Source organism: Pongo pygmaeus, chromosome 2, assembly GCF_028885625.2.
Source record: "Pongo pygmaeus isolate AG05252 chromosome 2, NHGRI_mPonPyg2-v2.0_pri, whole genome shotgun sequence".
NCBI classification, from domain to species: domain Eukaryota; kingdom Metazoa; phylum Chordata; class Mammalia; order Primates; family Hominidae; genus Pongo; species Pongo pygmaeus.
This window is the reverse complement of record NC_085930.1, coordinates 159,345,824-159,365,585: the sequence shown is the minus strand read 5'-3', so window position 1 is coordinate 159,365,585 and position 19,762 is coordinate 159,345,824. Positions and strand designations below refer to the sequence as shown.

Genomic DNA, 19,762 nt, shown 5'->3' with positions numbered 1-19,762 from the left:
TTTTGGGTTTTTTTTGAGAGTGTCTCTTTCTGTCCAGGCTGGAGTACAGTGGTGCGATCATTGCTCACTGCAGCCTAGAACTCCTGGCCTCAAGTGATCCTCCTGCCTCGGTGTCCCAAAGTGCTGGGATTACAGGCATGAGCCACTGCACCTGGCCCTCTTTTTGTTTGTTTGTTTTTTAGTAATGAGCAAATTGTGCCTCATATCAGATATCAGATAAAAATTCAGTATGCTAGATTTTTAAATATTTTAATTATAAAAAGTTCAAATATACATAAAATAACATGAGATGTCTACATGTCATTATCAATATGCCACAGTTGTTAAAATTTTGCCATATTTGCTTCAAATCTCTTTTTAAAAATATAAACAAAATGTTACAGGTAGGATGGAAATTCCCCTTATTTGCCCCGTAAAGTCAATGTAGGCTATTCACATATTTTTCTGATACTTTTAGAATACATGTATACATTTATAAATAAAACATACCCTTGTACACTTTTAAGATTTAAAGAGGTGGTATCAAACTGTACGTTGTCATGTGAAACTTTACACTCAACATCATTTTGAGGTTTCTTCAGTGGATCTGTTTCATTCATTTGAATTGCTTTATAGAGTATATTTTTTATAAATAAGCCACATTTGTTTATCTAACTTCCTTATGAGGGATACTGAAGTTGTTTCCACTTGTTCCCACTAGTTTGCAATGTGGGTTGTAATGAATATGTGTGTTTATATTAATATATTTTCTCCTTGTTTAGCTGTATACAGAATTTCTCTAGTCTAGAGTTTGGAATGTCTGGGCATGAGGTACGTACATCTTCAAATGTATGAGGTATGGTGAAATTGCTATCCAAAAGAGGGTATAAAAAACATTGTTTCCACTAGCAATGTGCAAGAGTTCCTCTAGCCTCAAGTGCTTGCTAAAATTTCATTTTATCAGATATTAACTTTTGCTCATCTAATAAGAAGGCAAAGTTGCCTCACTGTTTTAATATGCATTCTCTGATTACTAGTAAGGTTGAGTAACTTTTCAAGTGCTGGCTCTGAAGCCTGGATTTGTATCTGTTTTCTGTCACTTTATATCTATATGCTTTGTATCTATATGACTTTGGGCAATCTAAGCCTCAGTTTCCTCAACTATAAAATAAAGATTAAATGAGCTTATATATGTGAAACACATAGAAATGAGACTGTTGTAACAAGATGCCCTGGATTCATCTGAGACATTTCCTTCTCTAAACTTGGAATCAGCCTTTTTCCCCAGGAGTTCTGGTTCTTTTTATCAGAATATGGTATTTAGAGATTTCAACCTGGGCTCTAGGGGAGCCCATTGCAGCTGTGTTGTCACTGCTTCTAAGACTTTTAGTGAACGTAGCTTATAAAATATGTATTTTTAAGAGAAAATTTATACTGTTATTTATACTGGTATAATTTATACCGATATTTCCAAATCAAATATAAGACTATAGGTTTTCACTTATGTCTTTAATTTTATGTTTGTATCCCTTTAAAAAAAAGTTTTTTTAAAGAGACAGAGTCTTGCTTTGTCACCTAGGCATGTTTAGTGGAGTAGCTCACTGAAGCCCCAAACTGCTGGGCTCAAGCGATCCTCCTGCGTAAGCCTCCTGAATAGCTGGGACTACAGGTACCCGCCACCATGTCTGGCTAATTGTTTGTATTTTGTTGTAGAGACAGGGTCTCACTATGTTGACCAGGCTGGTCTCAAACTCCTGGGCTCAAGTGATCTTCCCACCTTGGCCTCCCAAAGTGCTGGGATTACAAAGAGCCACTTTTCCCAGGCTTCCTTCATGTCTTTCAACAATGTTTTGTAGTTTTCAGAATATAAGTTTTGTTCTTGTTAAATTTATTTCTAAGTACATTATTCTTTTTTATTCCATTGTAAGTGGAATTTTTTCCTTAATTTTATTTTCTTTTTGCTCACTGCTACTGTATAGACATTCAGTTGTTTTTGTATATTGATCTCGTACCCTCCAACCTTGTGGAGCTCATTTACTAGTGCTAATAGTTGTTTAGTGAATTCCTTAGGATTTTCCACACACAAGATTGATCTGCAAATAGACATAGTTTTACTTCTTTCCTTTCCAGTCTGAAGGACTTTTCTTTCATTTACTTGTCTAATTACCCTGGTCAGAATTAGCCTCCAGTACAATATTGAATAGACGTGGCAACAGTGGGCTGGATGCGGTAGCTCACGCCTGTAATCCCAGCACTTTGGGAAGTCAAGGTAGGTGGATCACCTGAGGTCCGGAGTTAGAGACCAGCCCGGCCAACATGGTGAAACCCCGTCTCTACAAAACATACAAAAATTAGCCGGGCGTGGTGGTGCACACCTGTAATCCCAGCTACTTGGGAGGCTGAGATAGGATAATTGCTTGTACCTGGGAGGCAGACGTTGCAGTGACCTCTGCAGTGCAGTGGGGGCTGCACTCCAGCCTGGGCGGAAAAAAAAAAAAAGTGGCAACAGTGGACATCTTTGTTTTCTTCTGGATCTTAACAAGAACAAGAAAACATTCAGTTGTTTACCATTAAGTATGATGTTAGTTGTGGGTTTTTTGTAGATGCCCTTTTTCAGGTAGAGATTTTGGTTTGCTAGTATCTCTGTAGAATTTTGACATTTATGTTTGTAAGAGATCTTGGTGTAGTTTTCATTTCTTGTTATGTAGGTTTTGTTATCAGGGTAATACTGGTCTCATAGAATAAGTCAGGAGTTGTTCTGTTCTGTTTCCTGGAAGAGCTTGTGAAGAATTGGCATTAATTCTTTGTATGTTTTGTAGAATTCACCAATAAAGCCATCTGGGCCTAGGCTTTTCTTTGTGGATAGTTGTTTTGTCACAAATTCAATTTCTTTTTTTCCCCACCTTTAGACAGGGTCTTCCTCTGTCACCTAGGCTGGAGTGCAGTGGCACGATCATGACTCACTGCAACCTTGACCTCCTGGGCTCAAGCAATCCTCCTTTCTCAGCCTCCTGAGTACCTGGGACTACAAGTGTATGTCACCATGCCCAGCTAATTATTTACTTTTTGTTTTGTAGAGATGGGGCCTCGCTGTATTGCCCACACTGGTCTCAAACTCTTGGGCTCAAGTGATCCTCCCACCTCAGACTCCCAAAGTGCTGGAGTTACAGGTGTGAGCCACTGTGCCCACCCACAAATTCAATTTCTTTACTTGTTAGAGATCTGTTCAGATTTTTTGTTTCTTCTTAATTCAGTGTTAGTAGTTTGTGTCTTTTTAGAAATTTGTTCATTTTGTCTGTTATCTACTTGGCATACAGTTGTTCACAATATTCCTTTATAATCATTATTATTTTGTAACATTAATGGTAACATTTCCTCTTTCATTTGAGCCTTCTCTCTTTTTCTTGGTTAATCTAGCTAAAGGTTTGTCAACTTTGTTGTTCTTTTAAAAGAACCAACTTTCAGGTTTATTAATTCTCTCTATTGTTTTTCTGTACTCAATTTCTTCAATTTCTGCTCTATAGCCCTTGGTATTCTTGGCTTGCCTGTGCTGGCATGGAACCTTTGCTATATGAATGGGCTGGAATGATGGGGATTGGGCCCAGTATTCTCAGTAGATTCTGTATCCCACGAGTGGGGGCTGGGTAGAAGAAGGGGGCTCCCACCTTTTGGCTACACCACCCAGAACTTAGCCTTTGCAACAGGTAGCTGCGAAAGGAGGAGAAATGGAGACATGCTGCCCTGATGGGAAGATACTACAGCCCTCTAGATGGGAGGTGAGGGTAGAGGGAACCCTGTGTTCTTGGCTGTGTCTACCTGGAGTAGGGTTCCCATCACTCTGAATATGGAAGGGGAAGGAAATTGGTCATGACTCAAATGCCATAGACTCTTACCGTTCCTAACTAGTTTTAGTAGGTTTTCTTTTCTTTTCTTTTCTTTTCTTTTTGAGATGGAGTCTCACTCGGTCACCCAGGCTGGAGTGCAAGAGGCATCATCTTGGTTCACTGCAACCTCCTCCCCCAGGGTTCAAGCAATTCTCCTGCCTCAGCCTCCCGAGTAGCTGGGACTATAGGAATGCACCACCACGCCCAGCTAATTTTTGTATTTTTTAGTAGAGATGGGGTTCCCCCATGTTGGCCAGGCTGGTCTTGAACTCCTGACCTCTCAGGTGATCTGCCTGCCTCGGCCTCCCAATGTGCTGGGATTACAGGCATGAGCCACCATGCCCGGCCAGTTTTAGTAGGTTTTCTCGAATAAATGTTTCTTCATTTGCTGTATGGCCTTAAGACCATTTCTAGAGAATTTAAATTTTGTTTTTTAATGATTTTCACCAGTTTCATTGTGGAGTGGGTCCATGGAGGTCCTCAGGTTGCCATGCCAGAAAGAGAATCTCAGTGGTTGCTTTTATATTTTTAATTCAGTTTAGTAACTGTATATTATATTTTCTTGGTTTTAATATCAAATCTATTAAACCAGGTATATTCAGAGAAATCTAGTTCTTATTTCTTGTTTTCTTTCTTTGAGACAGGGTCTTACTCTGTTGCCCTGGGTGGAGTGGAGTTCAGTGGCATGATCACAGCTCACTACAGGCAGCTTCTACCTCTTGGGCTCAGGTGATCCTCCCACCTCAGCCTCTTGGGTAGCTGGGATTATAGATGTGTGCCACCACGCCTGGCTAATTTTTTGTAATTTTTTTGTGTGTGTTGAGATGGGGTTTCACCATGTTGCCAGGTTGGTCTCCAACTCCTGGGCTCAAGCGAACTGTCCACCTCAGCCTCCCAAATTGCTGGGATTACAGGTGTGAACCACCGTGCCTGCCTTCAGTTCCTATTCTTGTTCTTTCTACTTTCTTGTCTCTTCCTATTGATAAGGTTACAATATTTTGTGAGATTAATATAGCATAACATTCACCCTTTTAAAGTGTACATTTCAGTGGTTTTTAGTATATTTTACAAAGCTATGCAACCATCATTATTACCAAATTTCAGAATATTTCATTTCCCCAGAAATAAACTTTGTATGTCACTCCCTTCCCCATACCTATTGATGTTCATTGCCCGTTCCCCTTCCCCTAACCTTTAGCAACCACAGAATCTACTTTCTCTCTAGATTTGCCTACTCTGGACTTTTCATATAAACGGAATAATACAGTATGTGACCTTTTGTGATTGACTTCTTTTACTTAACATAATGTTTTCAAGGCTCATTCATTTTAGAGCATGAATCAGTACTTCATTCTTTTTGATTTGTTTCCCCATTCATCAGTTGATGGACATGTGGATTGTTTCCATTTGGGGGCTATTATGAATAATGTTGCCATGAACATTCATGTACAAGTTTTTGTATTGGACATATGTGATTTCTTTTTTCTCTTGGATATGTACCTAGGGGAACAATTCTTGGGTTTTAGATAACCTTTTTAAAAAACGCTTTCTTTTATGCTTTTATTAAGAGATAGATAATAGAGATATGGATATATAAATATTCACTTTCTTAGATAAATGGTAGGATTGCACAGATACCCTTTTCTTTATCTTGCTTTTTCCACTTAAAATATATCCTGGAAACCAAAAGCAAAAAATATATTTCCTGGGCATCAGCCCATGTAAGTGTATAGAGATATTCCTCACTTCTTTTTATAGCTCCATGATCAGGATGTGCCGTGATTTATTCAACCAGTCACCATTCATAGACATTAGTTTTACAGTCTCTTGCCATTACAAATAGAACTGAAATAAATTACCTTATGTATTATATCTTTTCATTTTGTGCAAGTGTGTTTTTAGGATAAATTCTTGGAAGTAAGATTTCTGAGCCAAAGGATAAATGCAGTTCAGTATTATCAAATTCCCTTCCATTGAGGTTATTCTGTTCTATGTTCCCATCAGCAATGTATCAGAGTGACGGTATCCCTATGTGGTTACTTTTTATAATGTACTATATATGATTAAAAATAATAGGCCGGGCGCGGTGGCTCATGCCTGTCATCCCAGCACTTTGGGAGGCCGAGACAGGTGGATCACGAGATCAGGAGATTAAGACCATCCTGGCCAACATGGTGAAACCCCATCTCTACCAAAAATACAAAAATTAGCCGGGCGTGGTGGTGCGTGCCTGTAATCCCAGCTACTCGGGAGGCTGAGGCAGGAGAATGGCTTGAATCCTGGAGGCAGAGGTTGCAGTGAGCTGAGTTCTCACCACTGCACTCCAGCCTGGCGACAGAGCAAGACTCCATCTCAAAATAATAATAATAATAATAATAATAATTTTAAAAGTGTATTCTCTAGTTTTTGGTGCCAGTTCTGTGTTTGTTTCTTTGTTCAAGTTGTTAATTATGTTATTTACATCTAGATTCTTATCAGTTTTTTACTTTTTGCTAGAGGTTTATGGACTTGTAAATTTCTTCCAATATTTCTGTATATTTTTCTTTAAATATTTTGAGGCTCGTTTAGGTATATTCAAATTTAGAGATATCTCTCTGGTAGATTATTTCTTTTTCATTATGTAACATCCATCTGAATCTGTAATAGTGCTTTTTCACTTACAGTCTATTATATTTGATATTACGGTTACATATAATCTTTAGTGTATATATATATATATATAGATATACGTGCACACACACATATATGTATATACCCAAATACATAGTTGGCCCTCCATATCTGTGTGCATCTGTGAATTCAACCCTCCAAAGATTGAAAATATTCAGAACAAAATTCCATAAAGTTTCAAAAGGGAAAACTTGAACTTGCCATGCCTAGTACTGTGTTGAATTTACATGAATGAAATGATATGTAGGCATTGTGTTAGATGTTGTAAGTTATCTAAAGATGATTTAAAGCACATGGGAGAATGCGAGTAGGTTATATTCAAATATTGTGCCATTTTATATAAGGGACTTGAGCATCCACAGATTTTTGTATTTGCCAGGGTCTTGGAACCAATCTATGGATACCTAGGGCAACTGTATACATTCAAACATACTGAACAATACATATTCAAATATATATTTATATATTCAAATAATATGTGTAATAAATGTATGTATTCACCTTCTTTTGGATGCAGTTTGCGCAGTATTTTTTTCTCCTCGTTTATGTTCAATCTCTCTATGTCCTTGTGTTTTAAGTATCTAGTATAAACGTGGATTATAATTATGTTTTTATGTAGTTTAAAAATAGTGTTTAATTCATCTGCATATATTAAAATTAGTAATGTTTTGGATTTATTTTTACTATCATATTTATTGCCTTTCTGTTTACTGTATATTTTAGTTTTTATTATTTTGCTTACTTTTAGCTTCCTTCTGTTAGATTGATTGGGATTTGGGATTTCCAGCATGGCATGTTCTTCTTTCTTTCTTTCTTTTTTTTTTTTCTTTTGAGACAGAGTCTTGCCCTGTCGCCCAGGCTGGAGTGCAGTGGTGCAATCTCGGCTCACAGAAACCGCTGCCTCCTGGGTTCAAGCAATTCTTGTGCCTCAGCCTCTCAAGTAGCTGGGATTACAGGCATGCACCACCACGCCAGGCGAATTTTTATATTTTTGTAGAGACAGGGTTTCACCATGTTGGCCAGGCTGGTCTTGAACCCCTGACCTCAAGTGATCCACCCATCTCAGCCTCCTAAAGTGCTGGGATTACAGGTGTGAGCCACCATGCCCGGCAACATTTTCTTAACTGTAGTGTTTACCTGTGGCTCTTCTATTTCAGAAACTGGTGGCGATTAAGTTGTATTTCTTTCCTCTCTCCCACTTTAGGGATAATTTGAGAATGGCTTAATTTGTAGAAATTAATATGAAATTGTTTTTTCACTTAGAAATCATAATTTACATTTACATGAAGTACAGAAAACTGTAGCTTACCATGTAGCTTTTGGGGGGAAAAATGACATTTTTATCATAATCTTTTGTACTGTGAAAATAATATATGTAATCCTTACTATCAAAAGATAGACTCTTTTGAATAACCCCATTATTGGGAAATACACGCCAAAATATTTAGGGGTAAAGACCCATGACATATATAACTTACCTGCAAATAGTTCAGGAAAATAATTATATCCAGAGAGAAAGAGAGAGAAAATAATGAAGTGAATGGTATAAAATGTTAAATAGGTAAATCTGGGTAAAGGGTATATGGCTGTTTTTGGTACTTTAAAAAAAAATTTTGCAACATTTTATAACTTTGAAATTATTTCCAAATAAAAAGTTTTAAACTCCATATTTAGCAAAGGATTACAAAAATCTCTTCTTTGTGAAATTTTTCATTCACATTATATTTTAAATAGTGAATAAATGTTAGTATTTTTTATAATGATTTGGCTGCCCCCCAGTGTTCAATTTCCGCAACTACTAATCTTACAAATTCAAACCCAACTTCCTACAGCTGTATTTAGAAATGCCTTTTTGTTGATTTTTTTTTTTGTGGTGACAGCATAAGATTGTTGTTTTTTCTTGAGACACAGTCTTGCTCTGTAACATAAGATTATGAGAAGAATGTGAATAATATCAACATTTGTAAAAAAGAAAAATAGCCGCAAGCTACTAAAATATGAAACCAGACCCATGCATTATGATATCAAATGCAGATTTCTGCCTCCCCTAGGACCTTAATCAGTACACAAACTAGTTAAAACTGGGGGTTTATACATAGTCCATGATAATTATAGGGCATAGAATTATTCAAAACATCCATTTACTGGAGGTGAAGTGGTCACAGCAGGAAAACTAGCAACACATTTTCTCCTTTTTTCTCTAAACAGCAGATGTTATTGTCTTTCATCCAAATAAATTCCTTACGACAAAAGAACAAGTAGGTTTAACATTTGTCTTAAGGTAAATCAGTATCATAAATTGTGAAAGAAACATACAATTTTAAAACAAACGTCAATAATCAGTCTGCTTTAACAAACTTCACTCATTCTGATGATCTTTTAAGTTTTCTTCCTGGATTGTGGCTATCATCCAAATTGTGCAGCAATTCTCTGAAAAACTGGAATGTAAAATGTTGAGTTCAATTTAAATATCCCTCGTGTCTTCATCATTTCCAGTGTCATTGATTGGATTTAGGCATCATCTCCTGGAATAGAGACATAACCTGCTTTTGACAGTGGTTTGTCCTGGAAGCTCAACTTGGACCTTTAGATGTCCAGCTTTATTAGTAATGTAATGTAAAATTATGTAACTTTGTTGTCTAGTAGTCTTGCAAGCCCAGCCATATAATGTCCGAAGTCTTTATCCAAACTTTTTCCTTCAATCTCTTTTGACCAACAAAACATATTGTTTCAGTCGGGTGCGGTGGCTCATGCCTGTAATCCCAGCACTTTGGGAGGCTGAGGCAGGCAGACCACCTGAGGTCAGGAGTTCGAGACCAGCCTGGCTGAGACAGGAGACTTGCTTGAATCCGGGAGGTGGAGGTTGCAGTGAGCTGAGATTGCGCCATTGCACTCCAGCCTGGGTGACAAGAGTGAAACTCCATCTCAAACAAACAAACAAACAGAACAATGTTGTTTCTAACTGTCCATTTGCCAACATATAGATTATCTGAGCTTACTGGTCCATTCTCCTTCTCGGATTCATTCTCATTTCAGATTCATTCTCGTTCTTACCGCCATACCTATTTTTACCTTTGTTCTTGGGCAGAGCTGGGTGGAGGGCTGGGTCTCTATCTCCCTCTGTGGTGTGTAGGGCACAGCAGTTACGGGAGGCCTGATACTGCATATGGGAGAATGCTGGCGCATTTGAGAGAGCGTCCATTTGAGATTTCCTTATGATATTCTCCCCTCTGTGTTTTTCATAGTTACACGCTCTATCTCTATTCTCTCAAAAACACCTTTTAAACATAATCAGGTATATTTGATGAAGTCTAAAATGAATCTTTATTTCTACTTTCTTCTTGAACAAAGACTGTAAAATACTTTGATTTCAATTATCTCTTCCATATTTTACATTAATGTCATCTAGTATTTTTGCCCAAATTAGCTATTATTATTGTTTTTTATAAGCATGTGCTTTTTTTTTGTTTTTACGTTGCTTATCATTCCTTCTTGCATCTTATTCTTTCTGGGTTCCATTTTCTTTTTCCTGAAGTACATTCCTTAGTGTTCTTTCAGCAACTATCAGTGACAAGTTCTTTCATCTCTTTGTATGAAAATGTTTTAATTTGCCTTCTCTCTTGAATGAGTTGGGTATTCACTTCTAGGCTGACAATAATTTTCCCTCAGCCATGAGATGTTATTCTATTTATTTATCTATAGACAGGGTCTCACTCTGCCGCCCAAGCTGGAGTGCAGTGGCGTGATTGTGGCTCACTGCAGCCTCAACGTCCCTGGACTCAGTGATCCTCCCAGCTAAGACTTCCTAATAGCTGGGACTACAGGTGCATGCCACCACATTCGGCTAATTTTTGTACTTTTTGTAGAGATGGGATTTCATCACGTTGCCCAGGCTGGTCTCGAGTCGCCATGGTCGCCGATCAGATTATTTCCTGGTGTCTCTATTATTACTGTTACAAAGTCAGTTATCTGTTTTATTGTCCTTCTTTTTTTTTTTTTTTTTTTTGAGACAGAGTCTTGCTCTGTCACCAAGGCTGGAGTGCAGTGGCACAATTACGGCTCACTGCAGCCTCAACCCCTCTGGACTCAGTGATCCTCCCACCTTAGCCTCCTGAGTAGCTGGGACTATAGGTGTGTGCCACCACACCCTGCTCATTTTTGTGTTTTTAGAAGAGATGGGGGTTTCACCATGTGGGCCAGGCTGGTCTGGAACTCGTGACCTCAAATGATCTGCCCATCTCGGCCTCCCAAATTGCTGGGATTACAGGTGTGAGCCACTGTGCCTAGCCAGTTTATTGTCCTTCTTTGTAATATATATTTTTTCTCAGGGTCTTTAAGTATTAAAAGTACTTTATCTTTGATTTTGGTGTTTTGAAGTTTCACTAAGCTACGTGGAACAGTAGGTCTATTTTTTACTTTTCTGACTTTGTGAACATAGTGATCTTTGAATCTAGGGTTTATGTCTTTCACCAAGGCTAGAAACTTTTCTGCCCTTTATCTCTTCAAATTTCTTTGTTTTTATTTCTTTGTTTTATTTTATTTTTCAGAGACAAAGTCTCTCTCTGTTTCTCTGGCTGGAGTGTATTGGCACCATCAGGGCTTACTGTAGCCTTGACCTCCCAGGCTCAGGCCATCCTACCACCTTAGCCTCTCAAATAGCTAGGACTGCAGGCTTGTGCCACCACTCCCGGTTAATTTTTAAATTTTTTTTTGTCGAGTCGGGAGTCTCATTATGTTGCCCAGGCTGGTCTTGAAGTCCTGGCCTCAAGTGATCCACAGATGCTAGCCACTGTGTGCCTAGCTCATCTCTTCAAATTTCTCTCTCTTTTCCTCCAGAATTCTCTTTCTTCTTTCCCTCCAGAATTCCTATTAAAATATCTTTAACCTTCTCGTGTTGTCTTTATGTTTCCTAATCTCTTTGTCACAATCTCTTCTTTTTATCTCTCAGCAATATTTCGGGTCATTTTCTCATCTGCCTCCTAGCTTGATAATGATCTCTTTAGTTTGGTCTAATGGGTTGTTTTGCTCATCTTTTGTGGCTTTGAAGTTCCAATAATTCCTTTTCACTTCTAAAATTTCTTTTTTTTTTTTTTTTTGAGACAGGATCTTGCTTTGTTGCCCAGGCTGGAGTGTAGTGGCACAGTCTCGGCTCACTGCAACCTCCTCCTCTCAGGTTCAAGCAATTCTCCTGCCTCAGCTTCCCGAGTAGCTGGGATTACAGGCGCCCGCCACCACGCCTGGCTACTTTTTGTATTTTTAGTAGAGACGGAGTTTTTCCATGTTGGCCAGGCTGGTCTCAAACTCCTGACCTCAAGTGATCCACCCACCTTGGCCTCCCAAAGTGCTGGTATTACAGGCATGAACCATCATGCCCGGCCAACTTCTAAAATTTCTATTTGATTCCTTTTAAGACTTTTTCTGCAATTTTGCTTGTTTTTTAAATAAGGTCTTATTTTCTTTGGTTTTTCTTTTTCTTTTTTTTATTATCTTTTTTTAAATTTGGCTTTCTTCAGACCAGAGGTTGTGATTTTTTAAAAAACATGTTTTTAATAATTTTAAACATAATTATTTTATTTTCTTCCAGTTTTTTTTTATTGTCTCAAGTTTTGGTACTTGTGTTTACTGACTCTCACTTATGGTGGAATAATTCATTGTGCTTTAACAATTTTTTACAGTAGGCCATCTTTAGTGGGGGCTGTGTTTTCCTTGAAAATTGTCAGTGGTTTGAGTTGTAGAAATATTCTTTCATAAATGGGCATTGGCTTTGCAAAGAGCCATGGGACCCAAGGATATTGCTAATCTCACATTATTTTATGTTAATTTTTCAGCCGAGGTTTGGGGGTTAAAGTTCTTGGATTCTAAAATTTTTACACCAGACTGGGTGTGGTGTCTCACACCTGTAATCCCAGCACTTTGGAAGGCTTAGGTGCGTGGATCACCTGAGGTCAGGAATTTGAGACCAGCCTGGCCAAAATGGAGAAACCCTGTCTCTACTAAAAATACAAAAATTAGCCGGGTGTGGTGGCAGGCACCTATAATCCCAGCTACTCGGGGGGCTGAGGCAGGAGAATCACTTGAACCCAGGAGGCAGAGGTTGCAGTGAGCTGAGATTGTGCCACTGCACTCCAGCCTGGGCAACAGAGCAAGACTCTGTCTCAAATAATAATGATAACAATAATTTTACACCAGATCTGAGGTGAGGTAATTAGACCCAAGGTTTTAAAATTCAAATAAATAAATAAATTTTATTTTCTGGACTCCAAAGTCCAGAAAAGAGGAAGATAAGCTTCCTAAGCATCTTTCTGACTTGGTAGATACATTTCATGCTGGTCCACTTTTTAACTCAAAGATCTCAATTTATTCACCTTCACCTCCCTAACCTTTGTGGATTCAAGAGTTTATCTCTAGTCCCTTTGTAGCTTCTAGGACAGCCACAGGATTATCTGCTGTGCTCAGTGTTTCATTCCTTCTTCACTCTGGCACTTGGAGATTCTCCTTTATAACTTGTGAGTTTAGCTACTCAAGAGGATTATTGTTGTATTTTATTTAGCAATTCTTTGAATGTAAGGGTAGATTTTCCTAGTCCTCTTATTGAAATTGGAAGGTTTGGCCTTGTTAAAGGATGATTTTCACTTTTTTTTTTTTTTTTTTGAGACAGGCAGGAATGCAGTGGCACACTGTGTCACAGTGGCACTGCTCTGTCAGTCAGGCAGGAATGCAGTGGCACAATCACGGCTCACTGCAGCCCTGACCTCCAAGCAATTCTCCCCCTTCAGCCTCTTGAGTAGCTGGGACTACAGGCATGTGCCATCACATCTGGCTAATTTTTAATTTTTATTTCTATTTTTATTTTTTGTAGAGATGAGGTTTCACTATGTTGTCCAGGCTGGTCTCAAACTCCTGGGCTCAAGTGATCCTCCCGCCTTGGCCTCCCAAAGTGCTGGAATTATAGGCATGAGTCACTGTGCCTGGCCAAGGATGATTTTCACAAAGGGGTAAAATTATGACTCTATACAGATATAAAATGAACATGTGTTAAAGATTTTATTTAAGTCATTATAAATGAAGAAATAGTAAGATGTTAAACAACGAGTTCAAAGGAGAAGTCAAAGAAGCACACATTTATGTGGAGCAAAGCAATACTGAAATCAATTTACAAATGGATGGAGAAACTGACTTTTTCAACAGGGGGCAGAAAATTGGATCTCTAACAAAATGTCTTTGTAAACAACACTAACTTTGCATTGTTATCACTTACTGACAATTTACAGGGTTGTAAAATAATTCAAAAGCAATGGAAAGGTACAATCAGATAACCTGAAACGTGGGTTCTAAATAGTGCTTAGTTTTCCATTTGAGATACCCAATAATCTTTTTTGCTATTTCCAAATGTTCTAACCTTGGATTTTATAGGAATTTTTCAGAGAAGACTTTGTTATATATTTTACCTTCATAGTGAAAGAAAACAGTATTTTTTACTCTATCTTTTGCTCAGTTGATAGAGCCAAACTTTGGAGTAGGAGTCAGGGATAAAGCAAAGGAACTATAGTCAGGTACTGTATAGTAATGTTTTGGTCAACATTTGACCACATATATGACGGTGGTCCTATCAAATTATAATGAAATTGAAAAATTCCTATTTCCTAGTAGCATCATAGCTGTCATAAGCCATCATAATGTCATAATGCAATGCATCAACTTTTCTATGTTTATATATATTTAGATACACAAATAGTTACCATTGTGTTACAATTGCCTACCACATTCAGTACAGCAATATGCTGTATGGGTTTATAGCCTAGAAGCAATAGGCTATACCATGTAGCCTAAGTGTGTAGTAGGCTATGTTATCTAGGTTTAGTACAGTGTAAGATGTTCACATAATGGTAAAATTGTGATGTATTTCTCAGATGTTCCTGTTAAGTGACACCTGACTGCATTTGAACATCATTCTTCCCATTTTCTCCAGAAACTTCTGAGAAACTCTAAGGGGCCATTAAATGAATACTTGATTCTAGTCACTCTTGGCAAGTTACCTATCAGGTGCTTTATCTATTTATGGAAGAATTGGTGATGGGCAGTAGGGGGCTATTGTTGATTTGTGGAATATGCACACAGTATAAATATTTTAAGGTTCTGGGAACAGAAAATCCATTCTCCATCGACCTATGCCAAACAGCTCCCTGTGAAATGCATTTTGGAAACCACTGCAGAAGCTTGAAAGATGAAGTTACATTCAGGATTTTCATCTAGATTTCAAGGTTGGGCCTTATCACTTTTGTTTCTGGGAAGGAAGATTCAGCAGATTTTGCTCCTATATTATCAGAGTTCTGAAAGCACTTTGGGGACACCTCTGTATGCCCAGCCCAGGGAACTCTAAAGGCGTTAGAGGGATAATATGTTTTGAGGTGGGATAAAAGGCAAGAGAGATGACCTCTTCCTCTAGCAGTGGGCAAGCAGCTGGCTCTGCTTTTCACTGATTTTATGGCTTTGTCTGTGAAGCAACAACAGTGTTCCACAGAGAGGCCCTTGACTGAGACAGTTGCTGTTACTGAGCAGAAGAGAGCCAGGGGGTGCAGTAAAATGTGGAAAGCATTCTGTTTCCTCTAAATGTGGGAAGAAATGAAAAACTTATGGGGGAGAAAAGCTGATAATTTTGCTCTGAATACTTTAGTAGAATCTGAGGAGTGGAATTAACAGGTTGAAGGATATGTGCATATTATAATCAGTGTCATGTAGTTCCTGTAAATTAATTTCATAAAGCTTATATGGAAACAAGGAGACTTGGTAACATGGAAATCAATAATAAGTGAGAAGGGCAGGACATAAAATACATGTACTGATATATACATACTAAAATGGGAAAGGAATATGAAAATATTAGCTTGGTGGATTTTTTTGTGATAGGGTTATGTGGGTGTTTTAAAAAAAATGTATAATATATTTGTTCGTTTGCTTGTTTTGAGACAAGGTCTCTGTTGCCCAGGCTGTAATGCAGTGGTGTGATCAGCTCACTGTAGCCTCTACCTCCCCGGCTGGAGCAATTTTCCCACCTCAGGCTTCGGAGTAGCTGGGACTACAGGTACCAGCCACCACACCCAGGTAATTGTTTTACTTTTTGTAGAGATGGGGTCTTGCTAAATTTCCTAGGCTAAATTGTTTATATTTTGATTACTGTGTCCATAATAATGATTTGATAATTTTAAAAAGCAAAACTAAAGAGGAAAAACACGTGTTTGCTTATTGCTGTAATTATTAGTTGCAAGCTTTCACATTTTACCCTAATGTATAACCCTGAAGTGTATTAAATAATATATGATGTCAGATTACTTAGGTAATGGTAGGAAGCATCTACTATCCTGTGGCAAGATAATTTTTGGACTTGTTGATTTGTGTTCTCTCCAAATTTCGGTTCCGTAGGGCTTTCAGAAATGTTGCAAGATTAAAAGAAGAAGCAACCACAATTCAAACGTTCTCCCGACCTCTTGTAAAAGCCAGAGAAACGAGGAAACCCGGCATTGTTGAGGGTGGGAGAGCGGAGCTGCGAGCTGCTGGTCCCCTGGGGCTGGGGGTGGCGCGGGCGGGGTTTGGGGCGACCCTTTGGAGGAGATCGCCGGTCCCCCAGCGAGGTGTGGAGGATGAGCGCCTTAGGACCACCGTGAGCGACCACCCCGAAGAAGTCAGTGGAGGTCGTGACAGACTGCAAGCGAGACCCATTCCATTTCCATCTGCGCTGCAACAGCGGAGGAGGAGAGACGACACACGACCTAGATCACTCCGGGAGGAGGGTCTGAATTAAGGTGATAGTAAGTCCGAGTTTGTGACCTGAGATTCATACTACAAACCCCGCGGAGAACAAGGAAGAGGACCGAGAGCTTTTGTCCCGTGCTTGTGAGCTGAAGCCAGGTGTTTGAAGTGTTTGATCTTCTAGAAAGCCCTTGCCCACCTAAAGTAATTGGGTACAGCTGAGGTTCTCAAACTTGAGCGTGCACCACAATCACCCGAGGGGTAATTAAAACCTGGAGTGCACTTTGGGAGGCCGAGGCGGGCGGATCACGAGGTCAGGAGATAAAGACCATCCTGGCTAACACGGTGAAACCCTGTCTCTACTAAAAATAAAAAAAATTAGCCGGGCATGATGGCGGGCGCCTGTAGTCCCAGCTACTCGGGAGGCTGAGGCAGGAGAATGGCGTGAACCCGGGAGGCGGAGCTTGCAGTGAGCCGAGATTGCGCCACTGCACTCCAGCCTGGGCAACAGAGCGAGACTCCGTCTCAAAAAAAAAAACCAACAACAACAACAACAACAACACCTGGAGTGCTGGGGACCCCATTCCCAGAGTTTCTGATTCAGTGGGCCTGGGTTGGGGCCTGAGAATGTGCATCTCTAACAGGTTCTCAAGTGAAGCTGATGCTGCAAGTCCCAGGTCGGTGCTTCGACAACTGGTGAATGCTATACTTTTCAGATACTTTGATATCAAACGTTTGCATGGCTGCAGCTACCTAAAGTGGTGTATCAGTTTTACCAGAGGTTACTTTTCACTTAATATTGGCTTGGTTTATTTTCAGACTTAAGAGTGGAACTTTTGGAGTGTGTTATTAATAGATCCATTTACAAGGCTCATTTGGAGGAAGCTGTTCCAGTGCTTTCACTTACTTTATAGATGACCATAATTTTTGGAGATTTCCATGATATAATTAAAACTATGTCTTGGTCATTTGTGTGACCTCTTTCAGTTTATAAAGTTTTCATCTATGTTATCTGGTTATGGTATTGCTCTTATTGTAAATATTTTTAAAATATGTCTTTGGGTCTTTTTAGCAGCACTCCCATGAGGTAGAGTGTTTGTTTTGCTTTTATGGTGTTAGTCACAGATCTAGGCTTAACTTCACATTGTTTCCCAGTGAGTATATGTGCAGGTAACATCATAAATGTTATAAAAAGGGCGTGGTTACTGAATAATGAGAGGAAAACCCAGGCAATACAAAGGAGTGTTAATTATATGACTCTTTGAGACTTCAAATACATAGGCCTGCCCAGCTTGCTTCCTGGGAACCCTCCTTCCTGATAAGCTTTCAATTGGAAAGAGAAAGAGGCCTCAGCCATAAAGGAAAACCTTTTTAGAGGGGTTCTGAGACCTAAAGGTCCAAGTTCCGGCATTCCCTGAAGCCACAAGGTTTCTCTGCCTCAAGGTTTCTCTGAAATCAGTTAGTGACAATCGAAGGCAGCTATGAAGAGGAAAAGTTAAAAATACGCAGACTATGTGGCCCTGGAGAAGAGGAGAGAAGCATTTTGATCCAGTTTGCTTCAGTTATAGGGAAGTTCCCAAGCTAACTAGATTGGTGGGATAGCACTTTTTATTTTATCTATACAATTTTTGTTATTGTGCTTGAACTTACATAGTAAAGTGAACAAATATTCAGTGTACAACTAAATGAATTCTTTAACATATATGTATTCACGAACATACATATATGTTCGTGAACACACTCACTCTTGTACCCACCTTCCAGATCAAGATAATAGAGCATTCCCGTAACCACAAAAGGCTGCCTTATTCCTATTCCCAGTCAGTACCCCCAAAGGTAACTGCTGACTCTCTTGCCATTGAATGGTTTTACCTGTTCTTGAACTTTGTATAAATGGAATCATGCAGTATGTACTATTTTGTGTCTGGCTTCTTTCACTCAACACTATGTCTGTTAGATTCATCTACACTGTTGCATGTAGCAAGAGTTTGTTCTTTTTCACCCCCACCCTGATCACCCCATTTCCCCAGCCCCAGGAAACCATTAATCCACTTTCTCTCTATAGATCTGTCTATTCTGAAAATTTCATATAAATGGAATTACAATATTTTGTCCTTGTGACTGGCTTCTTGGCATGTTTTCAAGGTTCATTCATGTTGTAGCATACATTAGTACCTCATTTCCTTTTATTGCTGAAAAATATTGAGTATACCACATTTTATTTATCCATTCATCAGCTGATGGGCATTTGAGTTGTTTCCACCTTTTGGCAATTGTGAATAATGCTGTAATGGACATTTGTATACAAGTTTTTGTGTGGAGAGTAGAAATATGTTTTCATTTCTCTTGAGTATATATGTAAGCGTGAAATTGCTAGATCATATGGTAACTATATTTAACTGGTTCAGGAGTTGTCAAACCATTTTCCAAAGCATCTGCACCGTTTTACATTCCCACCTGCTGAAGCCAGTCATTAGCATTGTTTCTATAGATACTAAATTAACTAAAAGTATCCCTTATGGGAAACGAAGGGATAGGCTGAATTAAAGGAATAGGTTGGGCTAGTTAGCTGCAGCAGGAGCATGTCCTTAAGGCACAGATTGCTCATGCTATTGTTTGTGGCTTAAGAATGCCTTTAAGTGGTTTTCCGCCCTGGGCAGGCCAGGTGTTCCTTGCCCTCATTCCGGTAAACCCACAACCTTCCAGCATGGGCGTTATGGCCATTATGAACATGTCACAGTGCTGCAGAGATTTTATTTATGGCCAGTTTTGGGGCCAGTTTATGGCCAGATTTTGAGGGGCTTGTCCCCAACACCCACCAGCAGTGTATGAGGATTCCAATTTACCCACATCTTCACCAAAGCTTGTTATCTGTCTTTTTTATTTTAGCCATCCTAGAAGGTGTGAGTGGTATCTTACTGTGGTTTTGGTGTACATTTTCCTGATGGCTAATGCTGTTGAGCATCTTTTTGTTTGCTCATTGGTTATTTGCATATCTTCTTTGGAGAATGTCTCTTTAGATCATTCGCCTATTTTTTAAAAAATGGGTAGTTTGCCTTTTTTTATTGAATTGTAATAGTTTCTTATATATTCTAGATATAAGTCCCTTATCAAATATACAATTTGTCAAATTTTTATCTCATTCTGTGGATTTTCTCTTCACTTTATTTTTTAACTTTAATTAAATTAATTCATTTGGAGACAGGGTCTTCCTCTGTTGCCCAGGCTGTAGTGCAGTGGTGCAATCATAGCTCACTGCAACCTCAAACTCCTGGGCTCAAGTGATCCTCCTGCCTTAGCCTTCCAAGTAGCTGGAACTACAGGAACTACAGTTAGCCAAACCTGGCTAACTAATCTTTTCACTTTTTCGGTAGTGTCCTTTGATGCCCCAAATTTAAAAATTTTGATAATGTTTACCTTCTCTAATTTTTCTTTTGTTGTTTGTACTTTTGGCATCGTATGTAACCAACCCAAAGTCACAA

General features: G+C 39.0%; 1 long non-coding RNA gene across 2 annotated transcripts; it reads left to right on the top strand.

Annotated features, from left to right (window-relative positions):
* Window positions 1-308: 308 nt before the first annotated feature.
* LOC134739196 (uncharacterized) lies at window positions 309-18,193 on the top strand. 2 transcript variants are annotated; one of them, XR_010125777.1, is made up of 3 exons: window positions 309-810; window positions 14,503-15,635; window positions 15,954-18,193. It is a non-coding gene; the product is annotated as an uncharacterized LOC134739196 (long non-coding RNA). The 2 variants fall into 2 exon arrangements; XR_010125776.1 differs by lacking the exon at window positions 309-810 and having other exon boundaries at window positions 12,511-15,635.
* The last annotated feature ends 1,569 nt before the right edge of the window (window positions 18,194-19,762 follow it).